Source organism: Cygnus olor, chromosome 1 (assembly GCF_009769625.2).
Source record: "Cygnus olor isolate bCygOlo1 chromosome 1, bCygOlo1.pri.v2, whole genome shotgun sequence".
Classification (NCBI taxonomy): Eukaryota; Metazoa; Chordata; class Aves; order Anseriformes; family Anatidae; genus Cygnus; species Cygnus olor.
Genome location: NC_049169.1, coordinates 106,086,570 through 106,107,106, shown reverse-complemented (window position 1 = coordinate 106,107,106; position 20,537 = coordinate 106,086,570). Strand labels below are relative to the sequence as shown.

The following is a 20,537-nucleotide window of genomic DNA, read 5'->3' as shown; positions in this document are numbered from 1 at the left end:
ACAGAAGCCAAAGACCAAATTACCCTAAAACTCTTACTAAGCAATTGGGTAAGACCTTTTCACTTAGACAATTTTCTTTCAGTCTAGATTTTTTTTCGTTTCTGATTTAAATTAACTATTAACTATTTTAGTTAATTTAAAATGACTTGTTTGTATTTACGTATTCTCAGCTTTAGAGGCTGTTCATTTGCTTTTTATGTTTTTCTTTTTTTTCTTAAACTATTATGATAAGAAATCAAATGAAACCTATATAAAGTTTAATCAAAATATGAGCCATGTAATAAACTAATTTCAAAGGTTACAAAAAATGGCATTAAGGTATTTTATTTCCTTTTTATAATCTCATCAGAATCAAATCTAATTTGGATTAATTCCACTTTAAGTGAGCAAAAGGTCATTAAAGGAACTCTGTTAATTTTCATTGATCTTAGACCACTTACCCAGATACTTTTTAGAAGAGACATTTTCTCAATAAACAATATTACTTAGCTTATTTTACAGTGTTTCTTTCTTTAAAATCAGAATTTTATCTTTAAATAAACTGAATTTATAGACTAGTAGATGTAATATTGTCAGTTGGTTATGAGAAAAATGATAATTTCTGTATGTACACATTCTCAAAGTTAAGGCTTTATAGCTAACCTTAAATCTCAATTTTAAAATATTATTGGCCATTTAATACCAGCACTTAAAACAAACTCTTTTTGTAAACAGCTAAGTTCTAATTCATGTAGACTCCAAATTCTTAACAATGACAAAGAAAAGTCCTGACTGGATACAGCAAATGATTAAAGAATAAAGATTTGAGGACTATTACATGTAAAACAAGGCACGTATGAATAAAAAAATTGAATAACTTCTACAAACATTGTGAGAATGATTTTGAGAAACAAACTTAAGAAATTATTACAAAATGATTGACATTTTAGCATTTCTGAAATAAAGCCCAGTATCTTATTTTTGAGTGTTGTGGCAAGTCCTGCAATATAGAAAATGACTCATCCTTCTTAACTCTCTATCAAGTACTAAGACTTTTTGAGGTCAGCAGGGTGATCAACATAGACAATAAGTTTGGCATTAAAGATTTTTGCTGTCTAATCTACTTCATAATCAAGGTGATTATCTTAATTAACACGCACATGTTAATTAGCTGTGAATACTCACTTCATTCTTTTTCTACCCAATTGGCACCACTGTTGCATGAACTTAGTCCATCCCAACCCCAGGACTTCACCTTTTTTTTGTTGAGCTTCATGATGCTCCTGTCAACCCATTTCTCCCGCCTCTCAAAATCCCTCCAAACAGAAGTCCTCCCCGCAGTGTGGCACCATCCACAGACTTGCTGAGGGCGCATTCTTTCCCATCATCCAGGTCATTAAATAAGCCATAGAACAGTACTGCCAGTATTAATATCTGAGAGACACCACTTGTCACAAACTGCCAGTGGGACCTTTCATCCTGATGGTCCAGCCACTTTTCACCCACCTTACTGTCCACTTACCCAGTATTTCCAATTTGGCTATAAGAATAGTGTGAGAGGCCTTGCTAAAGGTCCTACCAAAGTCAAGAAACATCATCTGCTCTCTCCTTGTCCACCAAGGTATTTGTTTCATCAGGAAGGCAACTGAGTTGGGCAGACACAATTTGCCTTTGATAAATCCAGCTGTCTGTTCTCAATCACCTTCTTGTCCTTCATGTGCCTGTCATCCACTTTACCTGACATTTTTCAAGAAAATATTTCTGTTTACCAAGTATGATAGAACCAACAGTTTCCTTTTTTAGCTTTAGCAAAATGTTAAGCATAGGATTTACTATGTTAGCATTATAATTTTATCCATTCTCTAGCCTGTTTTGTCCATTCTTCTTGGATGTTGTCACACAGTAGGAAACAGCCTCCAGGAAAAGTGTTTTGTTCATGACTTTGCAAGAGCCAGGCTTTCTGCCCTAGGGCTTTAGTCTTAATGGATTTATTTTGCATTAGTATACTGTGAATTATTTATTATGTCTGCTAATAATTGTCAAAATAATTGCATCCCAAGTAGCTTTGGGACACAGTGAGCATACTACTAAAATTGAGATAATTGATGCAAATGGGTGGTCTAAATGTAACCTCAAGTGTAAATATACCTAATTAGTAGAAAGCTAACACCAGGACTTTGTCCTCTTGGCAGTCTGCTCCCAAACATGGTACTGTTAGCTGCCACTTCTAGGGTTCTAGGGAGTGTTCTAGGGAAGTGTCAAGCAGCTACATCTGTTACAGATGTTTTTACAAATGCCAACTTTTGGTTATCAAAATAAGAAAAAATAGTGAAAATATGGTGTATCCTTAAATGAAGAGTAACTAATAACTGTCAAAATTTTGTGATGCAAAGGGGAAGAATAAAATGAAGAAATACTTATGAACTTGTGAAAATACCTACTACAGAAGGTTTCTGGCAGAACGATACTTTCTTTTAAAATTTCTTCTTCTCCCTTATTTCCTTTCATATTGAGAGTTTTTGTTAATACATTAATGAGAAGATTAATGGTACCAACTGAAAAGGCAGCTAGTTTGAGGGGATGTTGGCAGTAAAAGCAGATCTTTTACGAATTTGCAGTCTACTGAATAAATTTGAACCTGATAATCTCTTCTGTATCCTATTTTATTACCTCATCTATCAGTTGCATTCTCATCTTCTACCCACCTGTTATTTCTATTCTTGTTACTGGATCTTCCCTTTCCACACACAAGCTGAGGTCACAATATATGGCTTCCCTGATTTTTCTCCAATAATCAGAAAGGCCTGAACTGATTTCCTCCTGATGCTCTTTTCTTCTGTCACTTGCTAGGATGTTTTCACCCACAACTATGAGAAAGCAGAGGAAAACTTTCTGGGATTTAAAAATAATTTCAGCAAGTCTGGCAGCAGCAACTAGTAATTTAAGGAGCAGTTAAAGATGCACTCTCTAATAAAGGTTTGTTTTTTTGACAATTTATGTTGGAAAACTAGAGAAAAAAGAATTGTGTTCCCTATTTACAAGGGATTTGCTCTCAAAAATAATAAAAAGACCTGGAATAGGACAGAAAAAAAGTGTCAAAGCAGAGTAAAAAAGATGAAAGCGTAAATGACTGATCTCAGTCCACTAAAAGCAAAGTCTTTTGTGAGACACAGTAAACTGTCAAAGAAGTTAGAAGCTGAGGTATTTATCAGTATGGCCAGGTTAAAGACAGGTAGGGACAAGAAAGAACAAATTGCTCCATACTTAGAAGTGTGATTTCTTCCATGAGGTGCTTTCCCCAACAGATATTTTGATTTTACCAATCTGCATTTGCCTTACTGTAATATAATAGACATTAGGAAAGCACCTGTTATTTTGGTATATCCGTATTTACATTGTTATTTATTTATTTCAAAATAGATAAATAAATAAGATCCTTTGCAAACTGTAGTCTGATCACACTGTAAAACATACAAATAAAGGTAGAAGAAAGAGAAAGATTAATTCCTCTTTTCACGAGGAACAAGAAATGATTTTCAAAAACAAGAAATGATTTTCAAAGATGTCTCAGGAGTTTGCGGCATAATATTTAAGTGCAGCATGAAGTAAAATTCATTGAGTACTTTAAATGATAAAGGACAATTTCTTAAAGTAATTCAATACATTGCTAGCTTTTCCAGGTTATATAGTGTTTCCTTTTGAAACTGTTAGAAGAAAATCAAAGCAAAATGTTGATTTTTTTTTTCATGTTGGTCTCTCATTTCTCCAGAATGTTAGAAAACTTAGTTTATCTTAAGTAAATCTAAACTTCAGAAAGATATTATTTGAAGAATTAAGACAGAAAAAGTGAATTAATAAGGTACGTGTGTGGTGGTTTTACCGTGCTAGGCAGCTGAACTCCACCACAACCTCTCTCTCACTCCCCCTCCTTAGAAGAGGAGGGGAAGAAGTAAAGGAAAGAACAACTCATGGGTTGAGATAAGGATAATTTAATTAAAGGGAAAAAAATATTAAGGAAAGATTATTATTAATTAAACAATTTAACTAAAGGGAAAAAGGGGGAAGGGGAAAAGGGAGGGGGGAAAAAAAAAAAGTAAATGCTGTGTGGAAGTACAAAGGAAAGAAATTACTCTCTACTTCCCACAAATGAGCGATGCTTGACCACGCCCTTGAAGCAGGGCCTCAATGCACGTAGCCAGTGTTCGGGGGGAGGACAGACGTTTTCACAACGAGAGCCCACCCCTCCCCTCTTCTTCCTTTTTCCACCTTTTATTGCTGCGTGTGACATCATATGGTATGGAATATCCCTTTGGTTGGTTTAGGTCAGCTGCCCTGGTGATGTTCCTTTCTCACTTTTTTGCCCACCCCTAGGAGGGTTAGAGAGAGTCCTGATGCTGTGTCAGCACTGCTCAGCAGCAGACACAACACTGGTGTGATACCACTGCTGTTTTAGCTACAAGTGCAGAGCAGAGCACAGTATGGGCTGCTGCAGGGAAAGTTAACATCCTAGCCAGACCCAGTACAATGTGAATTAAAATAAAAGTAAACATTTATATATTGAAAACACCGTAAAGAAAACGTTATGTAAGTGGTACAACTGAAAAACAACTGGAATATGATATTTCAAGTTAAAGATTAAAAAAAAAACTCAAAGACAAAAGGAGTGTATCAGATTACAGTAAGTCTTCTATGTGGTAAATAAATCTTAAAAAAAGATACCGAAAATAAGATCTAAGGTTATCCTCCACCTCTATTAGATTGTACAGAAGATTTACTTCTTAAAGGAAAATCAGTAGTTTTGTATTAAGAATAAAATCCTGAGTTGAGATGAAATCTAGTATTTTCAAAAGAAAAAAAATCAAATGTGGAATTTTTTCATTTAATTACGTATGTAAACACAGATAATGTTTTTACCACCTTGTTACCTGAAAGGAAAAAAACAAGCTTGATGAAATATCACTTATTTTTCTTCAGAGCTTAGTCCAAAATATACCAGAACTATTACAACAATCTCATGTTTTAGAACAGCTAGAGGGAGAAGTCACTAGACTGCTCTACTCATGCCAGGATATAAAATAAAAAAGGAGGAAAATTAATTTGTTTGCATAAGTAAATAAATAAACAAAATCTTAATGTATCATATGTGATATTTTCAAGTTATTTGAACATGTTTATGAGCTTTCCAGGCAAGAATGAAGACAAGCACAACTCCCTAGCCTAGAAGGAACACCACCAAAATTTGAACCAATGGCAAAAAGAAATAGAGAATTGGACTTGGAGAAAATTCATATTTTACAATGTTCTTTTGAAAAAAAATGCTTAGGGACAGTTATTAAAACAGCAGTTTAAAGCCTAGAAACACAGAGGGAATTGAAAACAGTAGAGCAGCAAAGGAAAAAATATATATATATATAAAAAAGAAGCAATTTCAGTACCTGTAAAAAAAATAATAAAGAATTAATTTCATTACCTGTAGAAAATAGCTTCTCTATATTCTCTATAGAGAGAATCACAAATGCCAGGAAGAACCATAAGGAAATTTTCGCTATTGGTTATAAAAGGGGTAGGGATCATTCAGTTAAATAGTCAGGCAATGTTTCAAAACCAACAGAAGGAAGAACACCTCTCCCCAGACAACACTAAAGTAAACTGGGCAATTCGTTACCAGAGGATGTGAAGGCTAGAAAGGACAAGTCAAATTTATTAAGGACTATTTCATAAATGTCTCTAAAACCTTTTGATCATCTTTGCCCTTTTTTGTACTCTATTAAAAACAGAAAATACAGAGTTCTACTCTTTACTACTACTACTACTACTACTATTATTATTATTAATATATTAATAATAATAATAATAATAATAATAATAATGGTATTATTAATAATAATATTATATAAATATAATATAAATAAATATTACATAAATATTAATTAAATTTAATAAATTTTAAATTTAAATTGTAATAATAAAATAATATAAACAAAATTAATTAATTAATTAATTAATAATAATAATAATAAATTAAATTTTAAATTTTAAAATTTAAATTAAATAAATATTAAATAATTATTAAATAAATAAATATATAATAAAATATAATATAAAATTATTGTTAATATTATTATTAATATTGTTATATTTTCATGTTAGGATAACTGTGATGTTAGAAATTTGAATGGTTTGTAAAAAAACAACTAAACAAACAAACAAACAAAACCTTGCTGCTTTTCTTAAGCATCCACTACATTACATAGCCAGCAACAGGATAATGAGTTAACTTGACTTTTTATTTTCATGTGGCATAGCTTTCCATACATTGTTTCAAACAGTTGTCTAAGATATTTTAAACTTCTGATCCAAGGAATGCAACTCTATCTTAATATGTCTTCTGAAAAATAAAGCTTTTTTAGTTTAAAGTTTGATAAACAGGAACCTGCAATATCAAACCAAGCCTTTGTTTGGCCTGGTTAAATATAAGCATAGTTATCCTATTTTCCACAGAAATATGCCAATGTAAACTAAGGGACATGTGTTCTCTTTGAAGAGTAAAACCCCTACTAACATTGGGCATCCTGAAATCATGATTCAAGAGAAGAAAACTGGTACTTCCTCAGAGTCTGAACTGCCAAGGAGCAGCAAGAGCAGGGCTGCTCCTGAGGGGCACAAAACTGGGGGCAGGCCCTCCCCCTCAAGGCCCAGTCCCACATGGTGGTGACAGTGACAGGTACTGAAACCCAGACACAATGAGGGGCAAGTTGGGTCTGGGTCCACCTGGAAAGGCCAGCAAATGTGTCAGGGCCAGCTGGGGCCAGGGTGGGGCACGGGATGCCTGTGAATCTGGAGCCAAAATAGGGCTGCTAAGAAGGGGAACTGGAGCAGGGAGATGTCCCAGGTGAGGTTACTCAGGGCAGTGACACAGGTCTGACAGTGCCCTCACAGTCCTGGCATAAAGCATCTTCAATTCCCACTGCTTCATGTTGTGGTGGTTTTACCGTGCTAGGCAGCTGAACACCACAACCGCTCTCTCACTCCCCCCCTCCTTAGATGAGGAGGGGAAGAAGTAAAGGAAAGAACAACTCACGGGTTGAGATAAGGATGATTTAATTAAAGGAAAAAAAGAAATAATTATTAAGGACAGATTATTATTAATTAAACAATTTAACTAAACAATTTAACTAAACAAATAATTTAACTAAAGGGGAAAGAAGAAAAGGGAAAGGAGAAAAGGGAGAGGGAAAGGGAAAACTAAACAAAACAAGTAAAGGCTATGTGGAAGTGCAGAGGAAAGAAATTACTCTCTACTTCCCACAAATGAGCGATGCTTGACCACGCCCTTGAAGCAGGGCCTCAACACACGTAGCCGGTGTTCGGGGGGAGGACAGACGTTTTCACAACGAGAGCCCACCCCTCCCCTCTTCTTCCTTTTTCCACCTTTTATTGCTGCGTGTGACATCATATGGTATGGAATATCCCTTTGGTTGGTTTAGGTCAGCTGCCCTGGTGATATTTCTTTTCTCACATTTTTTGCCCACCCCCTAGGAGGGTTAGAGAGAGTCCTGATGCTGTGTCAGCACTGCTCAGCAGCAGACACAACACTGGTGTGATACCACTGCTGTTTTAGCTACAAGTGCAGAGCAGAGCACAGTATGGGCTGCTGCAGGGAAAGTTAACATCCCAGCCAGACCCAGTACACATGTAAGGCCAGGACCCGCTGCAGTGTTAAATGAACTGTTCTAAACCTGTTGTAGCTTGTTATACAAAATCTTTAAACCTTATTTTTCAGGTCATTCAGTCATACTTAGAAAAAGTATTTATCCAGTAACACATTGTGCCTTACATGGCATGTAAACTGCTTGTACTTCCCATGCCCCTTTGGGATTTCAAACATGAAGCAGAAGGAGCGGCAGCTCTGGAGCAGGACAGCAAGCACCAGGTTAGTGCACTCCGCCTTCCCACCACAGGGGAAAAGATACTGCTGCCTATAATGAACTACTGTTTTTAAACCCTGCACCGCTGAATTTCTCATGAGAAGTTTATAAAGCCATTTTGATTCTCCTGTCTCAGAAGACGAAATTGGCTCTTTGGCAATTTTTTTCAGCTCTATAACCTCTGATATACAGCTTCCTGCAGCTAAATGAATTAGCATAGTTCACAGAGCTCCCCTACATCGTTACCAGTCCCTTGGAACTTACTATTCGCACCCTGCCAGACTTCTTTCCCTAGTAAAAATGAAACTAGCTCAGAAACCCATTCAACCGCTCACTTTATTTCATTATATTTTAATTAATTCTTTTGAAAACTCCTATGAGAAAAGGATCTGAACTTTTTCAGCATTGAGTTTAAAACTAAAATTAAGGCAATGAATCAGGCTGTAGGAACTTGGAAGATAATATTCTAAAAAGTATTTGCCAGGCAGCACAACAGAACTGGAAACTGTGCACATTTATTCCGAACACTGAAATATAGTGATTTTATTTTTTTTTCCCCAAAAATATAGCTTGTTTCTGCTTAGGATGAGCTTTGTCTCTTTTTGTACCGCAAGTAGAAAATGCCACTACTCTTCAATGTTACTATAAAAAACTTTACTAAAATTACCCTTCCATAAAGAAAATACTAAGGCACTACATTTAGGATTGAAACAATTTTCTATATATATAGTGAATGCATTTGGTTAATGAGAAAGAACATAATTTGTCTGTTATTTTGCCATGTAATATAGAAAAGTGTCAAAAGAATAAAGTGTCATTGTGACCAGATTATTTCTTCAAGTTGATAACTTCCTACTGATTTCTAACAGACAGATTATGGTAATTCTAACATTATCATGACTCATTTTAGCATTTCAGTGATCTGAATCACTATAGCTTATTACCTTAGGCACTTGTGACCAAATATGTGATCTGTTCCAGTTTTTAATGGACAATATATTTTGGGGAATTTTATCCTATTCTGATGCCGGGTACTCCAGCATACACCAAAAGCATGGCAGAGGGATTGCAGCATAATTTGCATATTCAATACTCTGATAACAAAGAAGGTAGGAATATTTGTCTTTTGGTGAACTCCAGGTTGGGTCTTATACTGAAATGCAAAATACCCAGGCATAAAGCCACCCTGCTCAAAATGACCGCGACTGCAGTGCAAACAGCAGCTCTGAGAATGTTGAACCTGACAGCTTTGTGGAAACTTCAGTGTTCAGTCTGCTTGACAGAAAAGGACATTTCAAACCAAAATCAAAATCTGGCTTGCCACATATTTCCAAAATGTTTGTGGGAGAACCAAACAATTGGTCTCTTCTTTGTTCTTTCAAAATTGGAGAAAGAATGTTGTATTTAAAGTAACAAGACTCATATCTTAGAATTATTAGATGACACTGTACTCATTTGTGTGTGCCCCAGAGGGAGAGGCAGAAGAACTTAACTCTGACAATTGAGACTAAGTGCCAAAACTAAACAAATAATTGGGTACAGGTCTGGGCAACTCCTGTAGGACAAACTGAGTGTGAAGGGACTTAAAACATGCTGATTAATTAGAAGGACGAATAAAGAAAGTAAGTTTAGATATTAGAAGTTCACTGTTGTCGAAGATTAGTAGGAGTAAAGTGAGGAAAACACACACTTTTTTGATTGATGCTATATTGCTTTATCTGTTTTCCTCTGTATTTATGTTCTGACAGATAAGTATTCTGTTTTGAAGAGGATCTCCCAAGTCACCACAATTTTAACAGGTCAGATACAGCAAATGGGAAATCTATAAAGGCTGCCAAACAGCTTTGGACCTGAAGATGTGATAAGTTTACTAAAGAGCACTATTGTCATTTGGAGACATAACAGAAAAAGAGGGATAAATTGTGGAATATCATCCAGAGATACAGAGGCAGACACAGGGGCTGACACAAGGAAAAATTAAAGTGAGAAAAGGACCTATAGCTGCTAAACAGCTTAACTGGAATCTTAAAGTTGTCTCCAGTCCTTTGTATACATTTTTCTATTTTTGCTGTTAAGAAGATACTATTTTGTTTTTCAGAAAGAGAACCAAAGATTATTATTCTTACTGTTTTATTATTCTGTATTTTCCATATCATTTCTATAGCTATTTTTCACTGTTTACTACTGTTGTTCATTCTTACTCACTTTAATATTTAAAGAGGAACAAAATTAAAGTATTTCAAGATTCAAATAATAAAAATAACAATAACAACACCAAATGAAAAATAAATTATTAATTTCCAATTTCTTTAGAGTAGTCATTCATTTAGAAAGATATAAATTAGAAGAATACCTCGTTTAGGTAAGCTAATTCCAAGAGGCTGTCAATATCAGATGCAGTACTTGAGTAAGCATCAATAATTGGGATGTAGCTAGGCACTGAACCTTATTTTTAAGGTTTTTGTTTTGCTTTGTTTTTAATAACAATTAGTGATAAGTTAAAGGAAAGTAGAATTTGGCAAACCTTGTTGCTTATATATATACTTATGACAAACACCTCAGAAATGTAAAAGTGCTAATCTAATAGAAACTGAACCTCACTGTCACAACTGAGAGAATTAAACAGTAGGTTAGACTTCTTCTCTGCATGGCAGTTTTGAGAAAAAGTTGAAAGAGCAGGTACCTCAGAAAATTGTAGAAATTTGCAGTACATTTGGCAGACTCCATCAGTCAGTTTGAGAAACAGTACTCACCAACACAGCCCTGAGGACTGGGTTGGGGCGGAGGGGAGGAGTAGACCCTTAAAAGCCAAGACACTGCTACCAAGTCGGTGCTTGTCTTCCAAGGAGAAGGAAGTCTAGAAAGATCAAAACGTGCTTCATTATTTACCCACTTTCTGTTCACATTTCTGCCAAGCTACCTGTCTGCTGGCAGCATACTGACTTGCCAATGCTTATCATGCTTACATGGAGGTCAGCGACCACTGGAGGCACATCCTGGCCTCTGTGCCAATCACCCTAGCAAAAATTAGCCAAGATCAGAGGATGCCTTTCACAAACAATGGAGTCATAGCATAAATAGAAATTGGGAAATGCTTTTTATGGAGAGATGTCGTTTAAAAAAGTAATCACATGAAATGTCATATTTGATTGACAGAGCTTCACTTTTTCACCTGTCAGAGCTCTGTCAGCAAAATAATTTCTGGAAATCTGTTCAGATAGCAACCACTAGTGTCAAAAATTTCTGGATCTCAGCTGCACGAGAAACTGTCATACCAAGACACCTATATTTCCTTACCACGAAAACAGTGAAAGAAAGCAACGAAATTGTTTGCTCATTGTGAAAAACATATATGGGAAATTATGAAATCTCTCCCCGGTGATATAGCTATATGGATTTTGGTAGGGTAAAAAAATATGTACTAAGCATATTTATTTCGTTTAGCGTGCATTACTTCTCAGCCTAACTAGAACACAAAAACTGTATCAAGGTCACAGTAAAAATTTCACTCTAATTTGTGCATCACTATAACTTGTGTGCTCGGCACAGGTGCCCAGGTGGTGTCAGGGGTCTGGGGTCTGCTGTGTGAGGCGATGCCGGGGCTGCTCGGTGCCGGCCCCAGCCACCCCAACGGCCCCACCACAGGGCACGGCCGAGTCCCGCAGCCAAGATGGCGGCACCTCACCTCAGGGGCAGCCTGGGGAAGGGAGGGCAAACACCGCACGGCAGGGGGCGGTGAGGGGAATGGTGTGAGGAGCGGCCCTGCACAGACAGCAAGGGGAGAGCAGGAGAAGGAGAAAGAGGTGCTCCAGGCACTGGAGCAGAGGTTCCCCTACAGCCTGTGGAGATCAGGGAGGAGCGGGCAACCACACTGCAGCCCATGGAGGATCCTACACTGATGCAGGGGGATATATCCTGAAGGAAACAGCAGGCCATGGAGAGGATCCACACTAGAATGGGTTTATCCAGAAGGACTGCACCCCATAGGAAGTACCCATGCTGGAGCAGGGGAACAGTGTGATGAGGAGAAAGGAGCGGCAGAGAGGAGTTTTAATGGACTGACTGCAACCCCAACTCTCCATGCCACTGTACTGCTCGGGGTTGACAGCGAGGAGGTAGAGGAGTTGGGTAGCCACCCACTACACTTTGTAATCAGCAGACAGTTTTACTTCTGCTGTCTCTTGCCACTGCCCCCCATACTAGTACTGCCTCCAACTACCATTCTTTCTTCATGACTTTTACCCCTTCTAAAGACTCATAAGAACACTACCTTCTTCCCTTTCAAGTCCATTTTGAAAGTACCTTCAATAATATAGTTAAATAACTGTGCCTAATAGTAAACAGGTACTAATAAAAAAATACTGTAACAATAATAATAATAAAAATGCATACATACTTTTATTCATTTAGTTGACTTCTGTTAAATACAATCAGTGTAGAAGAATCTGATCCCATACAGGCAATAAAAGTGAGACATATTACGTAAGCGTTTTGACTTTTAGGGAAAAAGACTCATTTTACCTTGTTGAGAAGTTGAATCACCTACTGTTTTAAATGGATCCCTTAAAAGTCCAGTGATTTTTCAATTCTTTGCACAGTGTGCAAATATTCAGTATAAATCTTAGGGATCACATTTAATACCTATTTTGTTCATCAGAAATTGGCAAAGAAAAAAAAAGTCTCCATTAATCTGATTACAATGTGAATGAACAATACATTTCTATTTTAAAATGGGATTAAGATATTTAATATCATCAGCATACAGGAATCTGAAATCTTTGAACTGGAGGCTCAAAACACTTCCTTCAGGTTTCTTTCTATGCCCTGAAATAATTAATGTTTGATTGATTTATTATCTTGGTATCTAAAATGCAAAGTATTAAACCCCCTACATAAGCTTCATATTTCTAGTACTTTTTTGAAAGCTCATGTTATTTTTTCCACTATAGCTAGATAATTCTGTGAAAGACTTTAAAACAAAACCAAACCAGTTTTTGAATACTTGTGTAGATATTGAAGAAGCAAGCAGCTCAGCTACATTTCAAAAGAGCCTTAAACCTACAGGAGCTACGGGACTTGGCAGCTTTACTCTGAGCAGGTGTTTAGCTTCTCTTGGGGTATCATCAGTGATACATCAAGCCACACCCAAAGCCAAATCTCAAATCCTCCAAGACAAATGACATCCAAACCAGTCTTTTATCAATAAATATCAACAAAAGATTAGACTGGATACAGATTTCACATACACAGCAATCTCCCTTTTCATTCTTTCTCCCCAATACTTCATAGTCTGCTTTGATATGTTTTTTCATCACACCACAGTGTGCTAAAAGCTACTAAAATATATTTAATAAATATAGAATTTGTTGGGAACTAGGATTTTGTTAAGGACAGCTTCTATCTTTTAAATATAAATAAGAAATTGTTAATCTTTTACAAAAGATGGCCTGTAAAATATAAGCACATTTTATTCTATTTTATAGAAAATTACTTGGATTTCCCAATGAATTTACCCAATTCATACAAGTTTCTTCTCTATTTCCTCCTCTGCTCCATGTTCTGATGAATGTTTTGCTAGAGAACCCTAACTATCTCAGAAAAGTGAAATTCTTTATCAACAACTACATATAGAAGTTATCAATATGGATATAAGGTCTCCAGCAAACAAATATTCACAGAATTAAGAAATACAGTCTATTAAAAGCAGTCAGATTTGAAGAAGAGAAAGGAATAATATTAAGAATACTACTGTGGGTCTAAATCTCAAATAATTTGAAGCTCTATTGGAATGTTATTGAAGGAAGTACTGCCAGTACCTTTGTTCAAAAGATGGATTAATCTGAGAAAAACAGAAGGGAAGGAAGCTGAAACAGACTTAATCAGTAGCTACTGAGTTTTCTTAGGAAGTCTCTTATTTAAATACTAACCAGACCATATGGCTTCAAGATCTTACCAGAGAGGTTTCAGGCTAAATTTAACATAATGCAGGAAACAAGCTGGCTAGCATTTTAGTCAGATTGCATTATAAATCTAAATATAACACCTAAAAGCCTTAAGGGATGCCTGTAGGCAATTCTTGTGTATCTTTATCTCTTTGATGCCTATTTATTCCACTTGAATACATTCACCACCACCACCACCACCCCTCCCACCCCCCCAAAAAAAAAGTGAAAAAAAAAGTTTTGAGAATTCAGAGCTAGGTTACTTCCTATTGGCTTAATCTGACATTCATATTACATAAAAATGATGATGGATTTGGGTTTCTATGCCTAAATATTAACTTCAAGCAATGTCAAGTAAAAATACAATAACCAGATAATGCAACTGTTGATGCCAAAGAGGTGAGGAAGTTTAATACTCTGATATATTTGTCTTTGTACAGGATAAATTAGCCTAACAGACTTAAAAGGCTTACAACTCTGTGAATATCAGGTATTTTCAGAGATTAGAGACTCTGAACTGTACTGAATCAAAGCATATTTTAGTGCCAATTGCAGGGTCAAATTCTGCTCTTAACTTGAATTACTGACTGAAACAAGAAGAAGCATAAAAGCTGTGTTTGGTCTTTCCATGACACTCCGTTTCTTCCAAAATATTTCCTTTGTAATTAAGCAAACTACAAAGTAGTACCTTCCACATAAGTCATCAAACATTAAATTTAGGACTACTTTACATTAATGAATTACTAATGGCTGTCTCTCTCCATGGACATACTGTAAGGTTTAAGCCGATATTCCTTATTTTCCATGTATGTCACATTTAAACTCATAACCATACAACTTAAAATGTGAAGCTCACCCACACAACTCACAATTTTCTAATGTTCACACCACTTTTATTAGTCTGACAGTATTGTGCTGAGTTGAGATAATCTGATTGGAAGCAACAGCTTCTGAGGTCTTTATGACCAACCTAATAGACCTTTTGCCTTTGCATACTATTCTTCCTTCTATATGTTATATCATTGCTCTTAAATCTGCTCTATTTATTAAAAAATAAAATAAAATAAAAATCCTTTCTCCTGATACTAATTGATACACTTGCTTATGACAATGAGTTTAAGCATCCCACTGCAATTTTGCTTAACTTTCACATTAAAGTTGACCTTAAGTTGAGCTGCTGTTTTCACAGTATAGTTAGCTATTTTCTCCATAACCTATGCTGACATTCTTCCAGAAAGAATCCTATTGTCACAAGGTTCTCTTTCTCTAAAAAGTCTTTTTCATCATAGCTTCCTGTGTTTTTTAAGTCAATTCTGAATACCTAGATGATGACATAAGTTCCTAGGAGACATACAGCTTCTGAAAATCCATTTTTTGAACCAGAATGCAATTCTGAAAGTATGTGAACTTTCTTAGCCTCGCTGACATAAGCAGGGGTAAGCACTTGTGGTTTGCAAGAGCAGGAGTGGAAGTCATCTAAATATTTTCTTCCTTTTTTTTTTTTGTTTTCCTCCTGTAGTTTCAAAGTGCAGAAACGTCAAAGGGACCAGCTGCCAAAAGGTCATGAAGTTCATAAACTCCATTATCAAAACCATGCCATATAGTCAAAAGGAGAAATTACATTTCATAAGGATAATCTGTATTAGGATTTTGTTATTACAAACTTGACAAATGACTGTATGTGGTAATAATTTTATTAAGTTTTGCAAGCTTACTGTGTGAAAACATAAAGGCCCAGAAAGCCAGAACAGATAATTACAATTTTTATTCAAATTTGAGAAGTTACTTCATTTTTAGTATCATCATTCTGATACCAAACAAGATGAACAGCTGTATTGGGCTTACATGGCAAGGTTTTGGCAGCTGGGAGCCAATACAGGTGGCCTCTGTGAGCTGCCCCATGGCCAAGTTGAGCCACTGAGTCACGCTGGGTGGGCCTCTGGGAGAGCAGATTGAAGGAAGGAAAAAACTGCTGAGACACAGCAGTTGAGAGAGAAGTCAGAACCAGCCCTGCAGCCCCCAAGGTCAGTGAAGAAGGAGGGCGGGAGGTGCTCCAGGCATGGAGCAGCAGTTCCCCTGAGGCCTGTGGAGAGGCCCCTGGTGGAGCAGGCTGTCCCCCTGCAGCCCATGGGTCTCACATGGAGCAGATCTCCACGCTGCAGCCCGTGGAGGAGCCCCCGGTGGAGCAGGTGGATATGGCCTGGAGGAGGCTGCAGCCCATGGAGAGCCCCCGCAGGAGCAGGCCCCGGGCTGGAGCTGCAGCCCGTGGAGAGGAGCCCACAGGAGAAATTACTATAAACAAAGGGCTGAAGTGTTTAGATAATGATGGGGGAGATTGCTCAGAAATGAAGTGTTATGGACTGACCATGATACCCATTCCCCATTGCCCTGTGCTGCTTAAGGGGAGGAGGTAGACGAGGGTGGATGGGGAGAAGGTGTTTGCTTTTAGTTCTTACTGCTGTAGTCTGCTATAAATAAGTAAGAAATTACTTTGATTTTCCTATGCTGTCTGTTTTGCTTCTGACAGTAATTGGTGAGTTTTTTTCTCTTTTTTTTTTTCTCATCGTATTTTTCTCCTGCTGTTCTGTTGAGGACAGGGATTGAGAAAGCGGCATGGTAGAGCTTAACTGCCTGTTGGTGTGAAACCATCACAACTTAAGGGAAGTTTTGTTCTGTTTATATCTGTTCAAGTTGATCCCTGAGTTTTCAGGATTCTTAACTGACTTGAACACTAAATCCATTTTCACTGAATGTGTGGGACCTATAATTTTTAAGAAAGTCCCCAATTGATTTTAGCCTAAAATTCAGCATTTGTAAACCTGCATATCTTGAAATGAAAAGTTTAGTGCTAGTTTAGTTTAGTATTTATTAGACCTTTTGGTCTTAATGTTATCTAGTGACCACTGTATTGGAGGCATCTTGACTTTAGGACCTTCAGAACAATCTCACGTAATGGTCATTTTAGAAAGGACATCTTAATACAATGCAAACATATATCTAACTCTGTAAATACCACAGGAACATACACATTAATCAGAACAAATTGGTTATTTTGAATTAAACACGCTTATCTGCCTCATATTTTCTGACTGTAATAGACTGAGAAAAATTAGAAATTGCAGACATAAGAGGACAGGAAAAGGACGTGCTTTTTCTACAAGAAATCAACCTCAGTCACTTATTAATAAATCAAAAACGCTGATGTATTTTAAAAGCACATTTCTCAATGTAGCTAAGATGTTCTAAAAACATTGCTTCTAACATTTCCTTCAGTAAAATAAATGGCCTACCATTTCATGTAAAAATAGTACATGGAATCAAGAGTAATCATCTTCTAATTGTGTCATATCCATAAAATCCAGAGCAGAAAAATAGATGGAAAAGAAGATACTAAAATGTAGTACTACCACATTACTCCAACAGAGGCACATAGAAATTAACACTCATTATGTGCAAATTTTTCCCTAATCATCAAGGACGGTTTGTTTTCTTAGAAAAGATTAAAACCCTGCTAAGAGTCTCTGCTTCATAATTCCAGGAATTCTATCTTTAATATATTTATAACAAGTTCATTGTAAATTACTGTGATTTAGTTAAATTAATTAGAAGAATGACACATTAGCCATGAGATCCATCATCCTCATTGCCTTAAAACCACTATTATCTTCAGAATATCTCCTAAAAACCCATACAGTTGAGAATATTTTTGCCTTGAACACAAGCAGCTATTTTATTTCTCTAAGAAGGGCAGTAATATGACAGAAAATCTAAAGTGTAATTGGAAAGAATGGTACTAGAAGATAGAAATCAGAGTTCATTCTGAGCAGTGTCCTTCAAAAAACTAGGACATGGCATTAAAGTTAACAGCTAATTCTAGATTTTCTGTCTTATATCCATTCTTGTTTTAAATACAGTTTTAGATATTTGCATTACACATTTAGTTACTGTTTCTCCTGGTCTCAAAAACTCTGAAGGGAGGTGGAAGCGATGGATACTATTGAACACTATGCACAACCTATATGGTTGAAGAGTTACTTACTATAAAACCTCCAAGGAGTAAAAGACAAATCTATCAGTTCCCAAATATCCTTACCCACATTGCCTGCTGTTTGTTCTTCACACGCTTAGGGACATTGAAGAAATCAGTCCTTAGCCATATACATTTATGATCTGCTTATAAAAACATTCTTTTGTGCATTTAAGGAAGTTAGTACCTAGCAGGTGGTTGTTAACTGATTTGTGGCCAGACAACTTGGCTGTCTGCTCTTTTTATAGATGAATTTTTTAAAGAAACTTTCAGGTTTTGCTGTCATGTTCAACGCATTTCTGTGATTTATTTATTTATTTATTTATTTATTTTTGACATTGACACCAGGAATACTATATAGGAAGAAATATGCTTAAGTACAATTTTCGAAGTCTCATCTGTGCCATCACTGACTGCATTTATCTCTTGAATTTGAAGATTTTAGACTCCATTAGTGCTTCAAATGTTACTACGAAGAAGACTCCTGTCGTGCATTGCTGAAAATGGATCCGTAATAGTTCTTTCTACAGCAGGGATTCGTTATTTGTACTGCATATCCTACTACCTTTTTTTATTTTTTTCTTCTTCCCAGGTTTGCCAGTATTCATAGTTATGAAGTATGTAAGACAAAGGTAATTCTAACAATAATAGTTTAGCATAAAAACCGATTTTCTTATGCTCCGTGTTTTTCATGAAATGCATTTTCATTTTTCTTAAAACTCCATACATTCAAACCACTTACAGACAAGAACCATCTGTATGTGCTCTACTTCCTTGGCTGACACAGCAAGATATGACATGCCATAAATCATTGCATCAATCTTTTCAGGATATTATTGTATAACTTAATACAATATGACACGACTATTAGGAACCAGATGCAGTGCTTCATAAAATCACAAGTCAGTCTGAGGTATAAAAAAAGATAGCTCTCCTTCAACTATGATCAGAGAACTAATCCTTAGGAGTTAATTAGACCCCAGTCCGTCACAAAGGTCATAAAAGTAGCAACTTTTGAAATTATATTTAATGTGCATGTCTGCAACCAAGCTGCTGCCATGAAGTAATAAAAGGTTTCACAACGTTTCTTTTCCTCTTCAATTGCTTTGAATGATGAACTCAAAATTCTCATATAACAATTTATTTTTCACACAAACATAGACACAGGCACTCACCTGATGAAACTCCTTACTTTAATGAAATTCCCAAGTTTAAAATAAGTACATCAGTAGCATCAGTTCTGCTCTCATTGTTCATGTTCAAGGCTCAGAGCCTTAAAACTATCTCAGCTGACCAGTAAACCACTCACAAAACAGCCTGAAGAGATCTCATCAGCAAATCTGCCCTATTTAATGACAACTGAAATGACAGTTCTGTACATGCTCTGCTTTCTAATACTGACTTCAAAAGGGAAAAAGGAAAAAAAAAAGACTGATTTGCCTAGTTTAATTTAGAGAGAGCTACTCAGCTGATGGGAAGAGCTACACAAAGGATGACAAAGAACAAAAGGGCTTGCTTCAGAAGCTCATGAAAATGCTGGAAGACTTCTCAGAAAACCATTCTGTACAGAGATAGCCAAGTTGTAACTCACACACAGTAAAGCTCACTTACCAGCTATACAGACTGCAGTCTGAAACAATCCTGTTTTGAGTTCAACAGTAATGTACATGCATATAAAAGCAAGTAAGTACAGGAGCAAGCTACCACCTGCCAGCTGACACATGTCTATGGCTACTCCACAGTATTCCAGTTAGTGATTTCTCCAGAAATTCAGCCATTGCCAGGACCATGCTCTATACTGAACTGTTTCTCACATCAGTGATACATGGTGTAAGGAGCATGTTAGGAGGAAATCAGAAATAAAGAAGTTGGGAGAAATAAGCTCAGATAACAGAATGGTGAATATGGGTTCAGAAAATGTATACAATATTACAGTTCTAGTACACTTAAGGAATCTGCACCAAGAGCTGATCTTTTTGGATTTTAACTCCCAAGAACTGGAACACCTGAAATGTGAAGGTGCACTATATATGCACTATATATGCATTTGGAAATTTGCAGACTAATTAAACTCCTTTTCCCATGTCCCTGTGCTTATCCCCAGTAAATCAATAGGTTAATAAATGTGGAGTTCCAGAAACGATTAAAATCCAAAGGAAATTAAAAAGGGAAATCAAATAACCCTACCCCTCACACCTGAAAAAAAAAAGAAGAAAAAAGAGTCATTTTGTTACCAGAATAGTTCACTTCAGTCTCGCCTGGAGTCCTTTTAGAGTGATGCTCTCAATTGCTGCTACCTGGGGCAAGGCCAGGGTCTGTAGAAAGGAGCCTGTTCTCCCCAGGGTCAGCTGCTGTCACTGCTCTCTTGTTCTACCTCCCCTCCCTGTCCAGTCACAAAACAAACACAAAGGCACCAGTGACTATAAACAGAGCAGTGCTTCTGCAATACCTCTGAACTTTTCACTTAGCAGAGAAAATGACTTGTAGCCTACTTACAGCTCCCTTGTACTCCATGGAGCCCTGGAACCTGTGCTGCTCAGAGCTGAAGCAACACCTATTCTCAACTTCTGGCTTTCCAAAACTACAGTTGATATTTCCTTGTCTTTTTGCTCTTATCTTTCCAGAATCCACTGAATAGTTTTGCCTACTCTATTGGGAAGA

At 36.6% G+C, this 20,537-nt stretch overlaps 1 long non-coding RNA gene across 1 annotated transcript; it reads right to left on the bottom strand.

The window, feature by feature from the left end:
- Positions 1-1,412: 1,412 nt before the first annotated feature.
- Positions 1,413-20,169, bottom strand: LOC121079314. Its single transcript, XR_005824980.1, has 3 exons — positions 20,111-20,169; positions 2,685-2,846; positions 1,413-1,716 (listed from the first exon to the last, which is right to left on the bottom strand). It is a non-coding gene; the product is annotated as an uncharacterized LOC121079314 (long non-coding RNA).
- Between the last annotated feature and the right edge of the window lie 368 nt (positions 20,170-20,537).